The sequence below is a fragment of the Vanellus vanellus genome (assembly GCF_965231255.1).
Source record: "Vanellus vanellus genome assembly, chromosome: 17".
Lineage (NCBI taxonomy): Eukaryota > Metazoa > Chordata > Aves > Charadriiformes > Charadriidae > Vanellus > Vanellus vanellus.
Window position 1 is genome coordinate 2830337 of NC_138922.1, and position 6000 is coordinate 2836336.

The following is a 6000-nucleotide window of genomic DNA, read 5'->3' on the forward strand; positions in this document are numbered from 1 at the left end:
GATCTATAAGGAGCATCTGCAAAATAGCTTGGCACAAGGCAGGGACGCGGGGCTGGGCTTTCTCTCCCCTCTTTCCCAGCTCCCACGTTTCTTTTTATAAGCCTGTTTAGTTCCCCAGTGCCTCAGCATCCCTTTGGTGGATGCCTGCAATTCCCTCTACCCCAGCATGACCTGCAGGCAGTGGTGCCCGTTTCTGCCCTCCCCGGGGCAGTGCTGGCCAGTAGAGAGTGGGGGGCTCCAGGGGGGTGCGCTGAGCTCCCCCGCTCCCCCCAGTGGGACACCCTTCCCACTCTTCCCTCCTGGTGCCCTTCCCGCCAGGTGACAGCGCTGGCTGATGGCCACGGGGCAGGGGCTGGGGTGGCAATGGGGAGAGAGGCAGGGAGGGGGCGAGGGCCAAGCTCCCTCCTGGGGGCACCGGCAGAAGCTCACCAAGCCAAGTGCCTCCTGTATCACCCGGATCTCCTCCGCCATGCGGGACTGCGCCGCCTTCATCGCGCTGATCTCCTGGAGGAGCTCCTGGGAGCGAGCCATGGCCTGGGAGAGGGGGGTGGTGGGGTGAGCCCCAGGGGAAGGTCCCTGGGGTGCAGGACCTTTACCCCTGCTGTGATCTTTCCTTGAACCCGAGCTTATTTCTCCCTACGGCGGATGCTCTAGCAAAGCAGGTCTGCCAGTGGCTCAGCGCTGTGCAGGATGAGGCCCCACTCCCGTCCCCCCCAGTGCTGGCTTTAGCCGCTGGGCGAGCTGAGGGGATTTGCAGTGGGAGATGAGGCCCATGAGGTGCAGATGGAGCCTCTCAGCTGCCCCAGGAGCAGATGTGGTATCGGCTGTAGGTCAGCAGTGGAGAAGGGAGGGATGGAGAAGATGGTGGGGCCGGACCTCCAGGGGTGCTGAGCCTACAGCCAGAGGAGCCAAGGACACGGGGGGCTGTAGCGGACCCACCATGATTCACTGATGGCAATGTGGAGAGGACCCTGAGCAAGTGGAGCAGCATTTCAGCCCCAGCTCTTCCTCCCCAAAACTCCATCCATTCCTGCACTGAAGCCCCATGTGCCACCATGAGCTCGGGCTTGAGCCAGACCTTGGTCTAAGGGCAGGCCAACAGTGACATGGACCCTGGAGGAGGGGTGTCTTTTGCGGGAGGACCCAGGGGACCGGCAAAAGCCTTTACCTTGAAGATGCTGCTCTCATTGGCTTGAATTTTTTTCTTCATGTGCCTCACGCTGGCAGCCTCAGAGGAGAGCTGGGGGCCACTGGTGGGGTCCTGCAGTGGGTCCTTCCTGGGCAGCCGCTGCTCCGGCTCCTGGGGCTGCTGCCCCGGGCCCCGGGCCCTGTCCCCCTCCTTCTCCAGGACAGGGCGTGCCTTGGCAGGCTGGTCCGTCTCCAGGAGGGGGGTCGGGCTGTGCCCCCACTCCTGGACAGGGAGGTCCTGCAGGCCCAGGTGCCCGAGCACGACCTGCAGCAGGCAGCGCAGTGCCGTGAAGTTGATGGCTCCGACCTCGCCGGGCTCAATGGCGACATCCAGCAGCTGGGATAGCCTGAGCTGGGCCATCGCTGCTGCCCTGCTGAAAGGACAGTGGGACCTGAGGGGGACGGGAGCCTTTCTGCCTGCGGGGGAGCGGGATGGAGGGGAGGGATGGGCAGTCAGCAGCTTTCCCCCTCCTGGGGGGACAGGAGCCTTTCTGCCGAGGGGGGACCGGGATGGGTGGGAGGAATAGGCAGTCGGCAGCCTTCCTCCTCCTCGTCTCCTTGTCCTCGTGCTCGTCCTCCTCCTCCTCGTCCTCCTCCTGCTCCTCCTGGCAGCCGAATGACCACCCCGGTGGCAGGACGGGTGCTAAGGACAATGAGGTCACCCATTGCCGGGCAGCACCCCGTAACCCCGGAGATGACGGGCCCCGCCCCGGTCCCGGCCTGTCCTTGGGATGAAGTTATCCACAGGGATGGAGGCGTGCAGGGGCCCAAACCGCAGCAGGCGCAGCCTGTGCTCGGTCAGAGGCACCTCCGCACAGGGTCTGTCCCTGTCCTGGGTGGCTGCACCGTGTGGGGAGAGGGACGGTCACACCACCTGCTCTGGCTGAGACTGTCCCGGAGGAGACCAGTCCCAGCAAGGAAGCACCTGAATTACTTTTTTGGGCGTACGAGACAAGGCCGGGTTGGCAGAGGGGGGAAGGATTGGGGGGGTCTGGGAGGGGCTGTTGGGAGCAGGAGTTCCCCAGAAATGCACTGGGATCATTGTCGAGGTTTTATTGTTAATTTAGAGGAAGGACACACTGCCGGGAGGGCACCAGCCCCAGGGCCCTCCAGCTGGTCTTTTCTACCCCCAGTTTGTTTTCATAGAATCATAGAATCACTATCATATCCAAATATATAGAATGTGTATAAATCCAGGCAGAAGGAAGCTGCAGCACAGAAGCGCTGCTGGGTGGGGGGTCCCTATGTCAGCCCTCCCCTAACATCCCTGCAGCGCAGCAGGAGACGCAATGATTAAATAATACTAAATCCCTTTTTAACAGCAGCTGTCCCTGCCCGGCTCTCCACTGCTGGACCGGTCTCACACTGTCCCACCGGTGCCCCCGTGCCTGGTAGAGATGGCCAGTGGACACGTCTACCCTTGCGCTCCACTGGCTGGGGCTTTTGGGCAGCGAGACGGGGGCACGGGCAGGATTAGCCTCCACAGGGCCACTCGGGGGGTGTCCGTCACCCCCCAAACCGGGATGCTCCCACCTCCCCAGGCTCCTTTAGAGCCCCATGGGGTAGGAAACCCTCTCCGTCCTTTTACCCCATCTGCAGGATGAGCTGGGTGCTGCCAGAACGGGAATGGCAGTGGTGGCAGTCAGGGCATCACAAGTCCTCCCATCTGATGGAGCGTCTGCCCATTTCCCAGGGGTTTCTGGTGCCCTCTGTGTCCCTGCTGGCATCCCCCGGGAGCCAGGCTGTGTCCCCAAAGTCCCCTTGCTGGTCCAGGGCACAGGGTGTGTCCCTGGTCCCTCCAGCCCTACCACTGAGCTCGGCCCCCACTGGGTGTCCACATCCAACTGGACGTCCTCAGCAGGAGCAGAGTGGCCCCAGTGTCCCCTGAGAACAGGAAGCGAAGGAGAGCTGTGGGTTAACAAGACGTTAAACACATTGTGAAACATCAAAGACCAGAAGGAAGAAGAAAACAAGCAGAAATGTTAACAGAAGACAACGCATAGACAGCTTGTGAGAACTCTGCTGATTCGAGAAGAATCCGCTTGTCTGGCAGCTATTTCGCAAAAGGATGTTGATGGGGGAAGATGCTAACGCTGATTATCCCAGTGAAAAAGTACTGAGAAACCAGAGAAACTATGAAAGTTGAGTTTGGTTGGTAATAAACGATTCTGGTTGCAGACCCAACCTCATACGCTACAGGGAGCAGCTTCACGGGCAGTCATGCAGCGGTGCGGACAGACCCCAGAACCCTCCGCCGTGTCCCCACTCCCTGTCGCCAAACCACCACCTCACAGGGCCAAACTCAAGGACACCCACGGAGCCCAAGGCTGCCCACCCCGCGCAGACCTCCCAGGTCCCATGGCCACAGCCACCCGGCCCCTCCCCAGACCCCTTAGTGCTTCGCTCCCCTCTGCACCTGCAGGCTTGGAGCAGCCCAGCCAGGGGAGCAGCAAACCCCCCCCACTCCCCAGGCCATGGCAGCCAGGCCTTTGGCTCTCCACCAGTGCCATTTGCTGCTCCACACCTGCTGGACCAGAGCTGCTTCCCAGACCAACGGGCTGCGCCGGCAGTTCAGGAGCAGCAGCTCCAGGCAGGATTTGGAAACCATCTCACGGTGCAAAATGCCGGGCCCTGCCCCAAAATGTCCCGCCACTGTCCCCCGCTCCCACCCAGGGGCTGTATCGCACCCACCATGATTTGCTGATGGCAACATGGGGAGGACCCAGAGTGCAGGTTCATAGCCCCCCAAAAAAGCAGAAAAAAAACCAATAAAAACAGCTTGAAGGACTTTTATTAATTAAATAATAATAAATCAATTTTTAAAAATAGCATTTCCTACCCGCCTGCCCGATCCATCCGGGGGGGGGGAGGGGCAAGGCCCTCTAGCCGGTCTGTTCTCCCCCCATTTTGTCTCCTTATATCCTCATATCTAAACATATCTAACGTGTATAAATCCAGGCAGAAGGAAGCTGCAGCACAGAGGCGCTGCTGGGTGGGGCGTCCCTATGTCAGCCCTCCCCTAACATCCCTGCAGCGTGGCAGGAGAGGGAACGCCTATCCCTCCTGAACAGCCTGTAGCCATCCACAGCCGCACGCCAGCCATGGGATTTGTCCCCTCAGGTTTCAGTAATGGCAACCAGGTCGTAGCGGCAGGGTGCCTTCCAGTTCCTCCTGTTTCTTGCCCATGCTGTGGGCATTGGTATAGAGGCACGTCAGCTGGGCTGTCGGCCATGTCACCTTCCCAGAGGAACACCCCTTGATGCCTTTGGGCAATGGTGTTGGCTCGGCAATGGCTCTTGGCTCCCATGACCTCAGGAGCCCCTGGCTCATCTCTCCAAGACTCCAAGTGTGCTGCAGTGTCGCCAGCGCCTCTCAGAGCAACAGACTGTAGGCCCTCGCTGGCACCCCGTCCCTCTAACCTTGCCGTGCCATCCCACAGCTTGTCACGGGCAAGCCTGATATTGTCCCCCTCTCCCTTCACACCCTGTTTACAGCCCTGTTGGGGAGCCCCACTAGCTCCTGAGCAAAGACCCTCTTCTCCCTTGGAAAAAGGTGAACCCCACCTGTGGGAGAGTAACTTAGGGATTTTTTGCTTCAGCCATTTTCTGGGTTTCAGCCACTTTGTATAGAGAATGATGACACGAGCAAGGTTGAGTAGCTTAGAACAACTCCTTCAAAGAAGAATGCGAATCGAGCCTGTGCTAGGCAAACCGATCGTGAAAGAATGTGCGCCCTAAAGTACCAAACCAAAGGGAAAAGGGACAGGAACTTGGGTGATTGAGGGGAAGGTGTAAATACCTGAAGTTTTGTAACTGGGTGGGCCTCTATTTGAGACACACCCGACTCAGCTGTCTCCCCCTTTTTGTTTTAAATAGTTTTTTCTATCTTTGCTTCAAAGGCTTTCTACATTCTAACCCCGAGCAAGCGTTTCTCACGCACCTGACACCAACAAGCCTGATGCCGCGTACACCACCTCATTATCAAAATAACGCCATACTGGACTCTCTGTTCCCCTCAGTAGGCAGTCGACTACAACTATAACCCATTTTTCTTCCTCGTGGAGCTGGTTGTCATACAGGTGGTACGCCGTCCCGACCATACCAGCACCTCTGCTCTACACAGACCATCGTCCACACCATCCACTGAGTGGCCTTCCACATCCACAGCCCCATCCCTGCTGTATGGCAGCACCCGGGAAGGCGAGGTGGGCACGGAGGGGCTCTGCCTGCCGCCCTGAGCGTGGACTTGTCTCCCTTTGCTCCTCCGCTTTACGCTGCTGCCTTCAGACTGGCAGGGGCATGACACAAAATCCCCTTATCGGGGGGGTTTCTGGCGGCCGTTCCTGTCTCAGGGAGGGCAGAGCACAGTCCCACAGCCTCCCTCCGCCTAAGCCTTCCTCCTTCCCCTCGCAGCTCTGCCACCGCGCTGAGCACCCCGCCCTGCCCACGACGCCCACCCCTCGCAGGGACGGCGGGCTCTGCCGGTCTCTGCAGCCCCAGCCCGGGGTGGCTGCACCTCTCGCCAACGGCTCTCCCCGCTGCAGCACGCGGAGAACATGGCGTCCCGCGGAGGAGGGGGACGGTGCGCTGACCGAGCTCGGCCGGGCTGGGCGGGGGACCACGCCCCCCCCCCGCGAGCCCCGCCCCATCTGCCGCGCGCCGCTTCCCGCCCTCTGCACCCCGCCCCTCCCCACCGCGCGCCGCTTCCCGCCCGTGGCAGCGCCGCTGCTCGCTCGCCCGCCCTCCCGGGGCCGCTGCAGGCACCGGGCGGTCGCGGCTGCCGGCCCCCCCCCGGCCTCCTCAGCGCCTCCCG